The sequence below is a fragment of the Rhynchophorus ferrugineus genome, unplaced genomic scaffold (genome assembly GCF_030347505.1).
Source record: "Rhynchophorus ferrugineus isolate W39M unplaced genomic scaffold, kcgeb_rfMv2 rfM2, whole genome shotgun sequence".
NCBI classification, from domain to species: Eukaryota; Metazoa; Arthropoda; class Insecta; order Coleoptera; family Curculionidae; genus Rhynchophorus; species Rhynchophorus ferrugineus.
The window spans coordinates 44,849,241-44,870,263 of NW_027472581.1; positions in this window are offsets into that span (position 1 = coordinate 44,849,241).

The window sequence follows — 21,023 nt, forward strand, 5'->3', positions numbered from 1 at the left end:
ATAAATTTGAAGCAAATACGTGGTAAAACTTTATAAAAATGAATCGCTCTGTTCTGTCGTAAATCACATTTCTTATCGGCAAATTCTAAAAATAACTTAATTTCTTTAGTATTGGAATTTAAACCTCTTGATAACAAACTTATTTGATGTTTAATAAATATTTTATTTCCTGTGAAATATGTCGTTTATTTAATGATTTATGGTAGCATTTTTATGACGAGATCAGTTTTTAGGACATTTTATATATCTCAAATTTACCTACCCTCTAGTCTCTTTAAAAGTTCCCTAACACCATCAATATTAGTGTTCCAATACATTAATTTTGATCAATATATTGAGAACAAAAACGTTGATGGGAGTATTACTGAAGAAAATAAAATCTCTTTGTTTCCTTTTCTTTACTATATATTTTTCTGCTTCTTTTACTATCTTTACTATATAGGTATAAGATATTTAACTATATATAGGAAAAGGTTGTTTCAACGATTTTGACGCTGTAATGTAATCGGTTTTACTGTTACCTATAAAACATTTCAAATATCCATACCTTGATGGAATATACACACTATACCATCACATTAAATTAGACATTTATAAAATAATTTTCAAACATATAGTAAATGTTTGGTTTAGACTAACATTGGCAGAACTGTAACACCACTTCTTTTTGTTGATAATTCTAATTTATGCATTTTACAGGTACCAAAACCATAGCCAAATTCAGTTAAATATCAGTCACATGCCTATTGTACTTCATCAGGTGCTCTGGTATGTTGCGCTCCCGACACCTGTTGGAGTACACTAAATATGTGACAGTACTCAACGGATTTAGTGAAATGCAACAAGATTATTAACGCCTTTTGAAACTTAAATGTTTCTGTTTTTAGAATTAATACATCACTATATACTGCTGTTATCAGAAAATACCAAGACGAAAGAATCTTGGTGTTGTGAATTATGATTTTTTTCAGCCGGGTCAAACTATTAAGGAATTTTATTTCAGGACAGAATTATGGACCGGTAACTTTTAGATTTCTCAACACTATATTGCCTTTCACGTTACCACCGACTCTTCGTGACTTTTTCATGAAAAATCGAATAATATAATTTTGTAGCTCCTTCGGACTTCTTTTCCCCAAATTCAAAACCACTTAGAGAACATTATTTGGTGTTTTGCGTGGTGCGGCACTCTTACAGTAAAAGCCTAATTTTTTGTAGTAAGAAATTCAATATTTGCTAGTTTTTAATATGATACTTTTTTTTTAGTTAGCGGCATACAACATGTAGGTTGGCAGCATGGTGGAAAGACTCTCACTCCGGCGGTTATGTGCGCTATGCGCATTCAAAGGGTTAAACAAGAACAATTTTTCTTTTTCTTCGCCAGACATGTAATTTAATCAATATTGTGATTTCGAAAATCTAAATATCTTGTAAGCAAGGAAAACACGATTCTTGTTATTCTCGAATTTCGTTAATCTATGTTGGGTTTAATTTTACAGCTGTATATACCTTCCGATAAAGCTAACATTAATTTGTTTTTTTTGCAACTATGGTTTATTTTATTTTATAAATTTAGAAAAAACCTTATCTCCAGCGAGATTCGATCCTAGTACGCTACCCGCGCACGTCCGCGAGGTAAACTCTTAACCCGCACGGCTACCCGCTGAGTTTCTTTATATATTTTGTTTCATCGATCTAACGGCTGTTCCAGGTTGCTTGATTTAGGCGTTTTTAGTTTTATTGGAATATGTATTTGTTTATTACACAAAAATATTAGGCCAAAAAATTCTTCCTTAATACACGCCACATAAGGTGCCCCCGTTTTCTTCAAAAAGGGACGCAAAATTTTCGCCAAGCCGATTAATATATAAGATAATATGTGATGTATAATTTATTTACGTTAATTGGTATCTAATTAGTGAATAATACCTGTAAAGGGACTGGCTTCGTTGGCGCAGTGGTCAAGGCAATAGGACGGTCCTCCTACTGTTGCGATAGTCGCGGCTTCTAGTACTGCTGGCGGATGGATGTACTTTATGTTTGTAATTGTAAAAGTCTTTATAGACAACGATGAAAAATCCGACAAGGAATAACCATCCCAGTCACGCCAGTAACAAAGCTGAGTAAGTCGAAGGAGGTTTAATGCGGAAGATCGTGGTTCAGAGCCCACGTTAAGCTGTAGGTCCAGTTCAGATAAACCCATCGTTGGTAAAAAGGAGACTTTAAAATATTTAAAAAATAGCCGCAAAGTCAACCCCTTGCATAGGAAACTACCACGCGTTACAATAGTTATGAAGTTCGGCCGCACCCATCGTACTAACAAAACACCTAATTACGCCTTCTTATTACGACTTGTTCAGATCGGTGCAGCATGACTTGATCGATGATTGGATCGCTGCCAAATCAACATAGTACTTTTGACACGGTATCGTTATCTTACCAGAAATATAAGTTGTATAAAGTGATAATAAATCATTCAAATCATAAATTATAACAGGTCAATTGAAAAGTCCCCGGCCTACCATAGTAAATCACATTTTTTTGGCAAAATTTTTTTTTATTCAACATAATTCCTTTCAAGGGCGATACTCTGATTATAGCGACCCTCCAACTTTTCGATACCATTTTTGTAGTACGGTTTGTCCTTTTCTTCAAAATAGGCCTCAGTTTCGGCGACTTCTTCATTCGACGAACATTTCTTCCAAGCGAGCATTCTTTTGAGATCTGAGAGCAGGAAATAGTCGCGGGGGGCCAGATCTGGAGAATACGGTGGATGAAGAAACAATTCGAAGCCCAATTCATGGATTTTTGAGACGGTGTATTGTCTTGGTGAAGCAGCACTTTCTTTTTCTTCAAATGCGGCCGTTTTTCGGCGATTTCGTCCTTCAAACGGTCCAATAACGCTATGCAATAGTCGCTGCTGATGGTCCTTCCTTTTTTAAAGTAGTTAATGAAAATTATTCCATGCGCATCCCAAAATACAGACGCCATAATCTTGCCAGCCGACTGTTGCGTTTTCCCACGCATTGGAGCGGCTTTATCGTGTGCAGTCCACTCGGATGACTGTCGATTGGACTTGGACCATCGTCACATATCGACGCAAAAACTCGAGTTTATTACGCTTGACCATCTTCAAACACTGCTCCGAATCATCAACTCGTCATTGTTTTTAGTCAAAAGTGAGCTCGCGCGGCACCCGCATCTTTTGAGGGTTAGGGCCAACTGCGGATGGATTTAATTCTAGTAGCGCCATCTATGTGTCAGGCCGGGGACTTTTCAATCGACCTGTTACTAGTGATCGAAATGCATGCAAACACCTAATAATATTTTGACTATTTACCCTTAATTTTAAAATTGATTATCAAACATCCTTAATTAGTTCCGTTAGTAAAACAGATTGTGTATAAAAGTTATTGAGATTATTGGTCTGCGTTTAGATAAGATTATTACCAACATGGTTGATATCAATAGCTCTACTCATCCTAAATTGGCAGTTCATAATAGAGACATAAAAGTCCATAAACAGTCGAATAACTGGAGCTAAGCAAAACTAACTAAACTCCCTAATATATTAGAAAGTGTTTGCGATTATGGACATTTGGTAAATAAAATGATCATCACATTTACTTATACTGGACTAACAACATTTCATCAACGATTTCGAGCTGTTTAAGTGAAATGAAAATGATTTCCTATATCGGTACCAGAATGTAAAGTAAAAAAGGACAGCAACGTGGTCATCCAAACCTGCGAAAATCTACTACTTTGGGAACACCATAAGAATCCATCATTATATGGTATTAATGGATCGATTATATGAAGGAAACCCAAGACCATGTTTGTGTTAACCATGTCTCACTGTTAGGAACAATGCTTAAATTGAATAGGTTAACTCCAACTTGGGGTACTGCGGATTCAAATCGTGCTGAGGCATGGTCTTAATGTATGTACTCAAAGTGCAACATTGCAAAATGAAAATGATCCCTCTCACGTCAATAATTCGGCAGCATAAGACCGGAGGTTTTCCGGGATCATCTCTAAGTTGGTCACTCATCAGTCAGTAGGTGGTGGACCGTGCCAAGGACCGTGGTTTGGAACCCACGTTTAGTTAATATCCAGTCTAGATAAACCCTAGTTGACTACCAGCTAAATGAAAAAGTCGGTAATTGCATCTATGCCTATATTCAGAAGACACATTTATAATCGTTATGGACATATTACTTTTTTATTAATTATTTTATAAACATTAGAGGTTTGTTTAACTTTTTAATGCTACCGCAGAATTACTATCTACTGTCGTACAAGATCTATGAATTTACTAGAGACTGGAAAATACAGCTTAATAGCTCCAAATCTGTCTATGTTAATTTTGTGTTGCGGCGAAATGACAAAAACCTTATTATATAACCTCAATCAGCTATATACCTCGGAATACATCTCAATGGTAGGTCAAATTGGAAACATCATGTTAGATAAAAAGCAGATCAAATTGGACTCAAAGTCAAGCAACTGTACAGGTTAGTCGGAAGATAGTCTTAACTTGACCTAAAGTCAAAGAGATTGGTTTATCAATCATTCATAAAGCCAACTTATGGCTCAAGCACTAAAACATCAATCCAACGCACCCAAAACAAAGTTCTACGATTAATTACCAATGCTTATCACTATGTAACCAACGAAGGGCTACCCGATGACCTCGGAATCAAATGGATACGCAAAATGATCCAAGATTTCGCCTTAAAACATGAAATAAGGTTGTGAAATCACAGCAACATGGAAGTAATAGAGCTACTGGACAACACGCAGGAAGTCAGAAGATTGAGGCGAACCAAAACACACGAACTTGTTTAGTGTATAAGTGTATACTTAACTTTGGCTTAAGTAGTTTAGTTTTATTTTAATTTGGGAAATACATACTGATGTATTAATCTCGTACTCCTAAGATGTAGTTACATGTCAACTGGAAAACCAACTTATTGGCCGACTGATCAAGAGAAATCCCCAGACCTGTTAGATTTCTTCATAGTAAGAAACATAACATCCAGCTATATAAAACTCGAAGAAAATGTTGAGCTAAGTTACGCCGGTGCTTCTGATGTTGAGCGAAAATATAATAAGAAAAGAAAGAAGCCCAACGTTAACAAACAAGAGAACAGACTGGGAAGGATTTGCTGAAGAATTGAACTAGCGAATTCAGCTAAATGTACCCATCAAGACAATTGAATAATTAAATTTTGAAGCAGAAAAATTCGTAGTCGATATTCAACAAGCTGCTTGGAATAATCAGAAATCAGAAATTAAGAGTACAATTAAAGGAATTAATTGTCCAAAAGAAGTGAAGGAAATGGTAGCCGAATAACGAAAGTTATAAAAAAAACTGGCAACAAAACAGAACACCTGAAAAAAAATACTTTAAACAATATAACCCAAAGACTGAAAAGGTAAATACTGGAAATTAAAAACAAAACCATAAATGACTATCTGAGAAATTTAACACATGATAAAGAATCTGATTATTCACTCTGGAAAGCCACAAAATATCTAAAGCGCTCATGTCTACACAGTTCACCTATAAGAGACCTATGTGGGAATTGGGCACGTGACAATCACCAAAAAGCAGAAGCATTTGCCGAATATCTAGAAAAAACTTTCAAATCAAACGAAACTAATATTGAATATAATTTGCTGGACATAGCAGTTGAAAATTCGATTATTAAATTAGTTACGCTGAAAGAGCCAACCAAAGTTATTAAAACTGACATTAAACCCAGGAAATCACCAGGCTACGATTTAATAACAGGAGACTTACTACAAAAACTACCAAGAAAGGGTAGTTTTATAAAACTCACCAACTTGATCAATACAGCATTTAGATTAAAACGTGTTCCAGGTATTTGAAAGAAGGCGGAAATTATAATGATCCCAAAACCCGGCAAGTCACCAAACGAAATAAAAGCCTATAGACCTATATCACTGCTGCCAGTAATATCTAAAGTTCTTGAAAAACTCCTGTTGAAAAGAATAAAACCGATCATAGAGAGAAGAAACCTAATACCAACACACTAGTTTGGGTTTATTAACAAGCATTCAACAATTGACCAGGTCCATAGAATAACAGATTTTCAATGTCATTGAAAAAACCTACGAAAGTAAAAAGGTATGCTCAGCTATATTCTTAGATATAGCACAAGCCTTCGATAAGGTGAAGTCCTTGTTCATAAACTACAGAAAATGTTACCAAAACAACACACCGAGCTATTAAAATCGTACATTACAACCAGAGTGTTTAGAGTCAAACAAGAAGAAGCTTACTCTACAATAAAAGAAACTAAAGGAGGTGTACCACAAGGAAGTGTACTGGGGCCAATACTTTATCTACTACACACTTGTAATATACCACAAATGGAGAATATTATGATGGCTACATTTGCTGATGATACTGCGATTATAGCTGTCGGAGACTATAGGCTTCTTCACCTCACTAAAATTACAACAGGCAAGTGACAATATAAATAATTGGACACAAGCTTGGAAAATGAAAATTAATGAAAGTAAATCTGTGCATGTGCAGTTCACCTACAATCAGACTGTACAAGCACCAATAACATTAAATAATACTATCATTCCATATAGCAACAACGCTAAATATATCGGAATGAATCTTGATGCAAAACTTCACTGGAAGGAACATATAAAGAAGAAAAGAAGAGAACTGGAATTGAAATATAGGAAAATGTACTGGCTAAATGGAAAAAAATCACAATTCAATTATCAGTACATAATAAACTGCTATTATATAAGCAAGTACTGAAACCTATGAAGTTCTGCAAAGAGCAACATAAACAAAATACAAATTTTTCCGAACAAAGTCCTGAGAGCGATTGTGAGCGGACCCAAATACTATCGGACTGATTACCTACATCGAGACCTTCAGATACCCACAGACAGTCAAGAAATCAAGAGAATTGCAAGGAGGCATGAGGAAAGATTCTCATGAGAATATTGAAGTATTGCAGCTTTTGGATACCACAGAGCAGAACAGGACACAGACTCACAAGAATCAAACCATTTGTTATTGTATAGTGTTGTGTAGTGAGGTGCATATAATAAAAAATACAGCAGTGACATGTATAAACATTATTTCACCAGAGATTGAGATAGGGCCGGTGGGTCCTCCTAGTTATATACCTAGATTTAAGTTATCATAAAGACAAATTGTAGATTAGTCGGAAACGACTAGTAGCAATGTAATAATTAAATAATAAAAAATATCGTACTCGCCTTGCTTAGGTATTAGTGCAAGTACAACACAACAATGGTAATAAATTAATTTGTGAATTAAGATAGTACTAAGCATAGCTAATGTAAGATGTAATTAATAAAATAAAACTTTTTAATGAAATGCTTTTTACCGTTTAAATTTAACGTTAAAAAGATATGTACCGTGAAGTAATTGAAATAATAAGGAGAACGTGTCTATTTCGGCAATTTTAAAGTAATATAGTAATATAAACTTTGACACACTATATTTTTGTCACAATATGCAGTATTATTGTCCGAATATTTGAAGAAACGGTAAACACTGAATAATATTTATGTATTTTAATAACTATTGAATATATCATCTCAATTAAAGTTGGTATGACAATATGAGGTTAGCATTATCAAACATACACGACTCTAATAGTAACTGAACTAAGTAATAAACGGAAAGAATTGTAAAAAATTGCAGACTGGCCTGAATGAATAAACGATTATGCATTTTATGGTCTTATTACGGACAGTTTCTCAATGTTAATAGTAGATGTACAAACTAAGTGCGTCGTAAAATGAATCGTGAAAGCACAAAAGTCGTTAAATTCCATATTAGTGGTAATTCATTCATTGGACAATACTGAGCACAATCCTTCCGTATAATACTTCAGCTTATGTACTGAAAATTTATGGCCGTTTTACAATCATATGAAAATGAGCCAATGTCTATCTGCAAATGGACATGTGTGTGCATATACTCAGCAATATAAATTATATATGTGGAAAATTCTGGTACCTCTAGCTTAGATGAAATTATTATATTAAAAACGTTTAACATTACGCGTATGACTTACAATAGATAATTTGTCCAGATTTTGTTAGCAAGTTTGTATAATACATTTTTAATATAATTAACACGTCTCCTAGTTTTAATATATTTAACACAAACTGATTTGTATCAAACTCCCTCAATTTTCATGGGATTGACCTGAAATTTTAATTATAACTTCTCAATTAGATTGTACGTGAAGGTTTAATGACAATGCCAAAAATGATGTAAATAAAGATTTCTGTATTCTTCTGGTGTAATGGTTAGAGCGTTCAGCTCACATGCGGAGGTAGCAGGTTCGATTTCCGACGGGGGCAACAACTTTTTCTTGTAGTTTGATTAGATCATTTGTCAAATTACTTAGACTAGGTAGCGAACCCCGGTGCCTGAAGCGTTCCTTATTTTCAATTATTGTTTCTTTATTCATATTTTTCATCATTTACTTGACATTTAACACCTTTAATTGACCTACCCATTGTAATACTTAATTAAATAACTGCTTAATTTATTAAGTAAATATCTAACACTAGAAAGAGAAAAATAAAATATTTTTAGCCAAAATACTGAACCGACTTCAAATAATAAATAAGGAACTCACTAAAATGTAAAAAATAAACAAAATTTGATTTTTGGCACAAAAAAAACGTTTCAAAATAAAATACGTACATAATAATTGTTTTTTTTATATGTATTTTAGTCTCCTTTTACCAACTATGGGTTTATCTGGACTAGGCCTAAAGTTTAACGTGGACTCCGAACTACGGTCCCCAGAATTAAGGAGGCCGACTGGCGAGTGACCAATTTTAGAAAATATCCGGTCTTACCCAGCCTGGTTACTGTCGTGACTGGGATCATTTTCCTTGTCGGATTTTACACTCTTGCCTAGAACATTTACAAATTTTAAACAATCACAAACATAAATTTACGACCATGCTCCAGCAGGATTCGAACCCGCGGCTATCGCAACAGTAGGAGGGCCGTCCCATCGCCTTTACCACTGCGCCACCAAGCCGGCTACATACATAATAATTGTAATAACTAAATAAAAATAAACAAAACCTTATTTAACCTAACATATCTACTACACGGGAGAGCATTGTAGTTCTTAATGTTAAATTTTTTAATATTAAAATCATTTAAAGATATTGACTCAATTTATACAATTAAATTAATTTACTGTGTTATATGATCTTATCAACGCTGTTCTTTCTGGGATAATATTATAGAATGGGAAAAACCTAATACCAACCATGTTTGAGTTTATCAACAAATATAATGATATATTTAATAACAAATGTAATAGATATCATTGAAAAAACCTGTCAAGATAAAAATTATGTTCAGCTATATTTTCAGATGTTATACAAGCCTTGCATTACATAGAGGAACTGTTACCAAAGCAACAAATACAGTAAACTATTAAAGTCTAACAAGAGGAACCTTATTCGACAATAAAAGAACCTAAAGGAGGTGTATAACAAGGGAATGTATTGACCTCAATTCTTTACCTATTTTTCAAATGACGAGTCCAGATTGAGCCAACATTGGTAATCTAAATATGGGTTTGCCCACAAGTATGGTCATAGATAAGCATCGAAGCCTGGAGGTTCACACTTGAGAACAGGCCAGTAATATAAATAATTGAACCCAATTCTAGAAAATAAATATTAGTAATTAATCAAAGTAAATCCGTGGATATACAGTTAACCTACATTAAGATGGCACAGAGACTAATAACAATAAATAATAAAAAAGTCTATATAGCGACAAAGCTAAATATCTCTCGGAATGACTATATTATGTGCGTGAATGTGTTAAGAATGAAAAGAAAAATGTGGAGAAATATTTTGGTTAATTGGAAGAAAATCATATTTATCAATTACTATCAAGAAAATTCATATATTATCCAAGGACTTAAACTACATTTAATTAAACAGCCACAATAGTCTGTTGGTTAGAGTTATTTTATTATATTTACATTTTATTATTTTCTAAACCGCCTATGGTATCTCCTGGAGGCTTGATACCCCTAATTCTACATTCAAGTAACGTATTTTAATTTCATTGGAGAACATATTTAGCTTTTTGTATTTGGTTCTTGATTCCTTCGTTGCTGTGTTTTCTTGTTGAATCATTCTGATATGCATTCTCCCTAATGCATTTGCCATATCTGCAAAGAAAATACTATTCAGTCTCTACTCGTGCCACCACTTGTTGGCATATTTTTATTGCATTCCTGTTTCTAGCATGAAGAACAATATATCTGCAATTAATTATTAAAAATTTACAAAAACTAATCATATGAATAACATAATAACACTTTAGCTTTAACTTTTACCTTTTTCCATCAGCTTTTGTTTTCTTTACACTCTTTTTAATTATAGTCCAAGGGTGGCCTAATGTTTCATTTTGAAATACTTATGTTTATACACAAATTCAAATAACAAGTCTCCCTTAATTTTATCATATGCTTTTAAAAATTGTACTTTTTCAAAAGTAATGCCTGGAAGTTGTATTGAACCTTTTCGTGGGTTATCTTTATACTATTTAAATCATGTGTTTCCTAACAGTTTTTGTAGTGATGACTTATATCCCTCTAAGAGATGCATATCTCTAAGTCTTCAATCAAATAATTGCATTAAATTATTTATATCTTAAAAAACTACTCAGTTTCCAAGATTTCCAATACAAATCCCAGCTGCTTAATAGTATCAATACTTACCTCTAACGCATTTTACTGACAAGAACGTGTCTGTTCGAAATTGATTAGAGACGTAATCTGTTTCTCACTGACCGTTTATTTGGCCTTATCAAAATATATCAAAATGCCAATAGAGCGTTTGCCGGGTATAACCTCTTATCACTATGAATGAATTATATACAATTAATATTATACAATAACACCGTTTGATTTTGTCTGTGAATCTATTGTGAACATATTTTACAGTATGCCACCTGTTCAGTCATGAAACTGACACATCCCTTTAGATATTCACTATAATGTGGAATTCACTGTATAAGCATCGACGAACGTACGTTGACTGGAGATCCGCTACCAGTAATACCTTTACCATAAAATTCCTCTTAATGAATATGAATCTCAGTAGGAGTCACTTTTTTCGTAATTAAAAATTCTATAGCATCAAACTGTATAGGCCATGTTGATATTGGGCTGCAACACCACTCCATATTTAAATTACTATTCTAAAGGCCATTTAATTCACGTTCTACAATCATGTGCGCATTACTTTTCGTTATTTAAAATAGAACTTACAGGTGAACAAACATATAAATGTTCATTTTATATATTGACGATTTTTTTACGGTTTATTTACCTGAGTTGATGAATAACATACATACATTATATGGTGATTTAATAAACGTCCCATACAATGTTTTAAAATATTCGGCTCTAAAAAGGACAAAACAGTTTTTCAGTTTACGTTATTTTTCAGATAGTTTTGGATCATTTTGCTTCGTAGAATAATTTGAATCTGCATCAATACCGGACTATAATTAAGGTCTTCATGCAAATTCTATTATAAATGTTCCATTATAACATTATTGGAATTGGTTTATTCGATTAAGATGCGACAATCAGTGCATGGTTGATAAACAAATCCATAGACGCAGATTACAATAGTTTAGTCACGTTTGTTAAATGAAAGAGGAACGAATCCCTCATAGACTGCTATAGGAAAATGGACTTTTTGGGCGGAAGAAGAGTTCAGAGCGGTTGTGGCTGTAGCGGTCTTGTACTAAATACGCGTGGAGTGCCAGATAACAAAGATCTGGCAAGCCCGAAAGGTTGATCTCGGATATTATTGAAAGATACTTTAGATGATTCAAACTCTGGCCAACGTTCTATGAACTAGACGTGCCATCTTCAACTGCCCAGGCGTCTCTTCAGGTAAAACTGCGCCGCTCCCATTTATCTATTTTTGTTCCATTAATTTTATATTACACCAATAACAGTCACATAATGTAATCATCACTGTTTGATTTCCATTCACCGAGTCAAATAAAAAATAATCCTAAAAGTGGTGACAACCCGACATGATTTTCCGTAAATTGGGTTTTGAATTCGTGAATGGAGGTTTAGTGCAACATGGTGTTTTAAGTGACCGTTATCTTTTTTTTTCTGTAATCCAAAATTTTCTCAAATTTTCAAAAAAAATGTACAAAGTAATAGTTCCTCATTATATTTAATGTTTGTGCTGGAACAAAGAATTTTCATAAATTTCATTTATTTTCCAAAATTTAATTTTTTCGATAATCTTGAAATCTCAGAGCTTTTAACATCTATCTTTCACTATCTAGTTTTCATAATTTCGACTGGATATTTTTTTCGGCGCTATGTTTAAAACAATATGTATTCCTTCGCTTGCAGTCTCAATCTTATCGACAAATATTTTGATTTGAAAGGCTTTGGGCAACTTCTCTGGCAGTTTTTCTGAAATACTATAACATATGTGGCTACGGACTAGTCACAGAGCAGCCCAGACGTATCACCGTAAACTCGTCATGTCTTTGCCGCGGTACCAGAATTATTAACGTCTCACTATCGAAGAAAATGAGCTACCGCGTCATCGAAACATCGAACACCACAGCATCAATTACCTGAGTCTTGTTCGTTACATCATGTTTCATTCACCATAACTGTTTCATTTCGCCTTATCTTTTTATTCACCGAGCCATATACACCCAAACAGCTAATCAGCAACTGTGGCAAGATTTAGTGAACGAAATTCGAGGCCCTGCGGCATCAATCACCGGCCGGCTATGGGTTGATGATGATCATGATGATGAAACATACAGTTACCGGAACTGAAAATATAGTTGCACCAATAAACTGAGATAATTTGATTAAGTTCGAAGGGTTTTACAAAAGATGAGCTTTGCCAGTCATGGTGCTGTTGTTACATCCAAAAATCTAATCCCTATAATTCAGTATGAATTTGATTAATTTATATTTACAGTAGTTAAAACTAAATTGAAGACTTTATTTAACATACTTAACCTGTTACCATTTTGAAGGTAATTACATTATGATTCTCTAATAGAAACCATAGTCTTTATTATCAAAAAAACTGGGACTGGATTTTTCAAGATGAGTTAGCTAGCAGCAAAATAGTTCAACATAGACAGAAACAGGTGGCAATCACTCGGTGACAGGTCTGGACTACAAGGTTGACTTTATGTAACAGAAAATATTCTTAGTATTCCATAATTTCTTAGTGGACGTTTCACTTAATTTTGAAAAGCAGGTTGTACATATAAACTTAAACACAAATTTTAAATATAAATATGGACCAATTGAACTAATCATGGAGTTTTTCATTATTCATTCTGTGATAAAATCGGATAATCCCCTTTCTTTAAATTAATAATAACATGTTGCTCATTTTAACGACTGGTAACACCGTCTACACGACTTGGAGGGATTCCCCTATGTTATTTTTTACTTAGATTGTTTATGACTAATATTTAACGAGAATAACTTCTATCTATTCGAAGGTTTGAACATTCAAAGAAATATTGATTGGTGGATTATCATTTGTGCAGACAACGAAAATAAATTAATTAGTGAAGACTCATTTCGATTATTAAAATGTATTGTGAAATTCATCTGAAAGATATTCTGCCCAATATTATAACAATGCCCCGAATATTCTTCACGGTTGCCTTAGGCAATTCCTGCTGTGAGAGAAATTTTTCAAAATTAAATTAAATGACAAAATTATTCTAGATCAATAATGAGTGATTTGAGGATCACCAATCTGAATATCTTGTCTACTAAGGGGTGTGTGATTCCATTAACATTGATGGCGCAATAAGACTTTGCTTGTAAAAAATAGAGGAATAAATAATTTTAGTTAAAGAATGTTGTTTTTAATTGTAACAAGTACATTAATCACCCAGTCTCGTTTTAATAGGAAGGGGGTGATTCCAAGTCCAAATGATTCATAAAATGTATACAAAAAATTTCTGCTTTTATTTATTATTTCTTTAGTAGAGAACATTTAATAAATTAAACATGCAAATTGTAAAACTGAAGTGGAAGATATGAATCATATCAAGATTGCAACAGGTGTTCTACTTTCTTTTTTTAATATTTTTATATATTTAGTAAAGCATATGTAGCCGCTATGGGAAGTTTAAGAATCATGCAAATAATATTAATCAAAATCAGATTTATGTGATGATATTACATTTATGTAGTTTAAGTTGTGATATTATACTCAAATATTAATCAAATCCTAGATTAACATTTAATTAAAATTAGTTAAATATGTATAATACGAATTAAGAAAAATATATTACATTTTTTGATAAATTTTGACTACGTGAAAATGGTCACTCTTATTTTAATTACTTGTTCACAAGTTTTACTCATTTTTTATTAACTTATTTGTTAAGGTAATGGTAGTTTCATTAGCTGCAAAATGTATTCATTTCATTTTCGCTCTAGGGATCCCTGACATAATGTTTACGAATATTTAGAGTCATTGTCTTGTTAATAAACAAAACTTCATCCAAATAAGTGAAGAACATGAATACAAATATGGACAGTCAAAGGTAGACTTAGTTTCAGTTGTTACAAATAAGATAAATTAATTAAATGACTTAAATTTTGCAGTGAAAGTAAATTAATATGTCAAGTAATTGTAATATGACATACTTAGTAGCAAGAGAAAGAAAGATTTCACCATGAGCTTGCTGCACAACTAAAGCCGATAACAAGAAGGATCATCTGCCTTCTCTGCATCTCCAATTTAATGATTTTAATATCCTTTAGTATACATACTGAATTTTGGCAGCATCTTTATCGGATCCATAATATAGATGTTAAACAATCTAATCTATATTTTAAGAATTTGTAAGGCTTTGAAAGTTGGAATCCACGGGACGATAAAGAAAAAAAATATTGCTTAAAGAATTTCTTAGAAAAAAAGAAAGAAAAAAGAATCAAGAAACTTATATACCACTGTATAAGTGAATAGATTATATATATAGAATATTATAATATTATATAGAATTATATACCACTATTTGGTTGAAAAGTATATACTAAAATAAAACACAAAATATTAACATCACTGACGTCCCAAGCAATACAGAGAATATTTAAATATTTCTAAAACTGGGGAGATGCACACCAGCGCAGTATAGTCAGTCTACCGGATCACGATGATTTTTAATGTAACCTTTGGATGACTCATTCGCTAATCAAGACGGACGTCGTATCAGGAACGGCCAATAGAAATGCTGAGATGTACATTTTTTTGGATACAGACCGGCGCCTTGGCTAGAAATCATATAGTTTCTTAGAGCCTCTCAAAAAGCATCCGTGGACGTGTTGACGTAGTCGATAGATAAATGTTACTGTAATAATCATTACAGTAACTTGTATATCGTCAAGATAGTGGCCGTTATAATGTTTTGAAGGAATTTTGCAGACATTTAATAACCAGGACAATTTTATACGCTGATTTCGTTAGATGCTCGAAATGCTGAAAATAGCGTTGCATCTCTTTATTACTAGAATAAAATGAGATGGAAAGTACGGTCTGATTTTTAAACGAATTTACAAACCGCAATAGGCAATACATTCGACGTAGTGATGACGTAAGTTCACTAATTTGAATAGATTATATATTATTCCGTGTGATTGATACGCTGCTGGTAATTCCATCATACCCATAGAAAGATGTTTATATTCAGGTTGTGGTAAGTGTTTATTGTTTATAGAATAAGTTTTTTAAAATAAAATACGAACATATTGACAGTATTGTTAGCGACTGGACGTGTCACTACTAACTGTCACTACCAATGTTCTAATGTTTGTGATAACGTCAAATCTCTTGGTATTTTAAGGAATTATGAATCGAGACTATCTAAGCCAAAATAGTGATGACAGTTTTAAAAAGCATCTGGATTTCTGCGATTTATCATAAACTTTAAAATCAGAAACCGGAGAATTTTAGTGATGCTGTCACGTTTCTACAGACACCACTTCTAAGAAAGCTGCGACCGCAATTGAGAATTTTTATTATTATTATTTAATTAATATATTGTTACTAGTCGTTTCCGTCTAACCTACAATTTGTCTTTATGATAACTTAAATCTAGGTAAATAACTAGGAGGACCCATCGGTCCTATCTCAGTCTCTGGTGAAATAATGTTTATACATGTCACTGCTGAATTTTTTAATATATGCATCTCACTACACAAAAGCAGATGGTTTGATTCTTATGAGTCTGTATCCTGTTCTGGTGGTATCCAATAGTTGTAATATTTCAATATTCGTTTGAGAATGGAGTCTTTCCTCATGCCCCCTTGCAATTCTCTTGATTTCTTGACTGACGTGTGGGTATCTGAAGGTCTCGATGTAGATAATCAGTCCTATAGTATTTGGGTGCACCCACAATACTTCTCAGGACTTTGTTCTGAAAAATTTGTATTTTATTTATGTTACTCTTTGCAGAACATCCCCATAATTGAACTCCGTATGTCCATATAGGTTTCAATATTTGCTTATATAATAGAAATTTATTATCTACTGATAATTGTGATTCTCTTCCAATTAGCCAGTACATTTTCCTATATTTCAATTTCAGTTCTTTTCATTTCTTCTTTATATGTTCCTTCTAGCGAAGTTTTGCATCGAGATTCATTCCGAGATATTTAGCGTTGTTGCTATATGGAATGACCAAACCTTATCAAAAGCTTGTGCTACATCTAAAAATATAGCTGAGCATACTTTTTTGCTTTCGTAGGCTTTTTCAATAACATCTGTTATTCTGTGGACCTGGTCAATTGTTGAGTGCTTGTTAATAAACCCAAACTGGTGTGTTGGTATTAGGTTTTTTCTCTCCATGATCGGTTTTATTCTTTTCAACAGAAGTTTTTCAAAAAACTTAGATATTACTGGCAGCAGTGGTATAGGTCTATAGGCTTCTGTTTCGTTTTCTGATTTTCCAGGTTTTGAGATCGTTATAATTTCCGCCATCTTCCAAATGTCTGGGACATGTTTTAATCTAAATGCTGTATTGATCAAGTTGGTGTGTTTTATAATTACCTTTCTTGGTAGTTTTTGCAGTAATGCTCCTGTTATTAAATCGTAGCCTGGTGATTTCCTGGGGTTAATGTCAGTTCTAATAACTTTGGTTAACTCTTTCGGCGTGACTAATTTAATCATCGAATTTTCAGCTTCTATGTCCGGCAAATTATGTTCAATATTATTTTCGTTTGGTTTGAAAGTTTTTTGTAGATATTCAGCAAATGCTTCTGCTTTTTTGTGATTGTCACGTGCCCAATTCCCACATAGGTCTCTTATAGGTGGACTGTGTAGACATGAGCGCTTTAGATATTTTGTTACTTTCAGTTTCAGAGTGAGTAATCAGTTTCTTTATCATCTATTAAATTTCTCAGATAGTCATTTATGGTTTTGTTTTTGATTTCCAGTATTTCTTTTTTCAGTCTTTGGGTTAGATTGTTTAAACAATTTTTATTTTCAGGTGTTCTGTTTTGTTGCCATTTTTTTTCGTAATTTACGTTTTTTAGATACCATTTCCTTCACTTCTTTTGGATAATTAATTCCTTTAATTTTACTCTTAATTTCTGGAGTATTATTCCAAACAGCTTGTTCAATATTAATTCTATATTACTACGATATTACTACGAATTTCTCTGCTTCAAAATTTAATTGTTCAGTTTTCTTGAGGGGTACATTTAGTTGAATTCGTTTTGTTCACATGTAACTACATCTTAGTTCAGCAGCTGCTTTATGCAGTTCATTGCCTTTAGTTGTTGTCATTCTGGATCCCCATCTTGTATTTTTTGCATTTAAATCACCTCCAATGCTCAAGACATTCAAATGACTTTCCTTTTTTTGATTGTATCTTGGAGGACAATAAATTGCGGCTATTGTAACCTTGTATCTGCTTGATTTAATAGTTACGCTGTTACCTGATTTTCTGCTGTACTGAGCCCGGGTTCTTGATGGTAGGAAATATTCTTTTTTATTATTATTGCACATCCTCCTTTTGCGGTGTTAGCTGGATGTATGGTGTGATAAAATATATATCCTCTAAATTTTATAAAGGATTCTTTTGTTAAATGGGTTTCTGATATTAGGCAAATATCTATTTATTGCATATCTAGGAATACTTGTAGGGTAGCGTGATGTTGCTGGATTCCATTATTACTATTCGGATATCTTTATTTACCATTTCGGGTTTTTGGGGCCACAGGCCTAATGTTTTTCATTTCTAGTTTTTCAATCCTTTCGGAAAAATATTCGATCATTTTTTCTTGTCTGTCCAGCTTTCCTATTAATTTAAGTAGCAATTCGTTGGTGATTACTTCATCTTCCTTAATGTCTCTTTGGTTATTTTTGACTGACACTTTGGGCATAAGGCATTTCACCATTAACGTAGTTATAATTTTTCGGTTGTTTCTTTTCACTGATTGTTTCGTGACGTTTAACTTGAGCTACTTTATTTCTCCTCTCATGCAGTGTTTTAGCACCTACACATCCTCTATAACATGCCGGATCCGCTTCATTGCAGTTTGCACATTTTGGCTCAGGTTCTTTTGGTTTTCTACACCCTGTTGTGATGTGTTTACCTGAACATTTTAGTTTTTAGTTTCTCTTCTGCAGAATTTCTGTGTGTGTCCATGCAATTGGTATCTTTTGCATTGCGGTATTAAGTTCGATTTTTCGGTTACCAAAAATGGTTTTTGTGTCCGTATCATGTTCAAAGGCTAACATAAATAGAGGTGATGGCTTCTCGTGGACTAAAATTTCTCCTTTGTTATTTTTGGTCTTTTCTTTTTTTAAAATATTTGTCGCATTGCGATAATTTTTTCACTTTTAGCTGGTGATGCAAGCCCTCTTGCCATAACTTTGATGTATCTGGTTTGTTTGTCTTCATAAGAGTGCCATTGCAGTTTCAGCAACTCTAAACAGTCTATTATTTTTGTGAATGTTGTACAACATTCGACGTTCAATTTTATTTGTCCATTTTTAGTATCGTTGCTTTGAACACTATGTAGTTTAACCTGAGTGTTTCGTAAAGCAAGTCAAAGTCGGTAACATCACTTACGATAATTGGGGGTGGTATTCTAATTTCTTTATTTTGTTCATTATTTTGTTTTATTTTTATCTGCTGTGGTGAATATCCTAGAATTATTTGCTTTTCTTTTTTTATTTTTAACCGTTATCCAGCCTACTTCTTTCTGCAATTCTTCTTCATTTGTTTCGTATGTAACAATTGGACTGCTTTTGTTGGCTTGGTGGTTTATCGTTGTTTTGTCTTTGCCCTCAGAGCTTTGTTTATTTTTTTATGGAGGGCATTTATTTGTTTTTGCATATTCGTTAATGCAATTTCAAGACTCTCCCGCGCCGACTTTTCGCTCATCCACGCATTGTAGAGTGCTTGTTTGTTCTGGGTTCTAGTTGTGTTCTCTACATTCAAAACTGCAATATGTGATACGCCTGATGTCGATATTTCCATTTTATCTGTTTTTTGTGCTATGTTCTTCTCCATATTTTTTTATATATTGTTGAAATAGTACGATTATTTTTATGTTTCAAATTATCCTACGCCGCATTTGTGGTCCAGATGTTGAGTTTTCGACCCTTAACGTTTTATGGCATTTTGCATTTATTTTCTACTGTACTGACCTTTTTTCCGATCGCACTTTCACTTTTTCACCAGTCTTTAAAATGTTTTTTTAACGCCGCATTTGTGACACAGATGTTGCACTTTTGTTTCTATTCTGACCATCTCTCCAAACACGTCTTTACTCTGTGAAAGTCAAACGTCGACTAATTGAGAATTGATTCATGCAAATACTCAGTGAATTAAAATCAAAATCAATATCGAGCTTCGATATCGAACGTGGCTTCGGAATCGGACGAAGATACACACTTTTAGGATACTAAGGCAAGTAATTGTTGACATAATTGATAGATGAATATTATTGTAATCACCATTGTAGTACCTTGTATATTATCAAGATAGTGACCATTATAATGTTTTTGTTGAATATTTGTATTTTATTTACCAAGAAATAAAAGTACTTACATATTATCGGTTGTTCGAAAATAATGAAATCACCGCGAACCAAAACATTGATTTAATTACTTTCCAAATAATGTATATCTACTTAATTTACTATATTTACAAACAAATTTCCAATCTCAATCCTTCAATTGTCGAAGAAGTATTATAAAGCTTTATATAATACAATTGGATTAGAAAAAAATGAACCAGTATGTTAAAGAAACGTAAGGGATTGACCTGGATAACATAAGGGCTAGTCAGGCTGCAGTTTACAAGCCGAGTGCACTACAGCTTTACAAGTTTTGATCCAGGTGATATCGCATTTTACCATGGTGGAATGGATGGAAAACGTAAAAAAAAATCAACAAAAGCTCAGCATCTCTGGCACCATAATTGTGCTAAAGGCAGGTCATGCACTTGCATTGGAAGCCAACCGTGAGAAATTGGATGTCAGCAGGATTTTTAAAAAGCATTCACCGAACAAGAGACGCCCGCTACAAGCATTCGTACCTGTTATTACCTGTGTGTTGTACCTGCAATTAATAGTAGTAATTTTCGAACATGATATACTAGATAATGAAGTAAAAAAACGAATTTCAAACAAGTAAAAGAACCGAAAATTGTTAGGTATATATGATGCTAACAAGGCAATAGAGATGTAATCATCTGTGATGATTGAGGGAACATGTCGATGATGTACATGTAATAAGTTAAGTACAAACATAGACAAAGAGACTGTACACAATATCAGAACAAAATAATGTTCCACAAACCAAGGCCCAGTATTTCCACAGAAAGTTTACGCATACTTGAGAATATCAAACCAACAGGTATCGAAATGTGTAACTTCTGCAAAAGGAAAGGC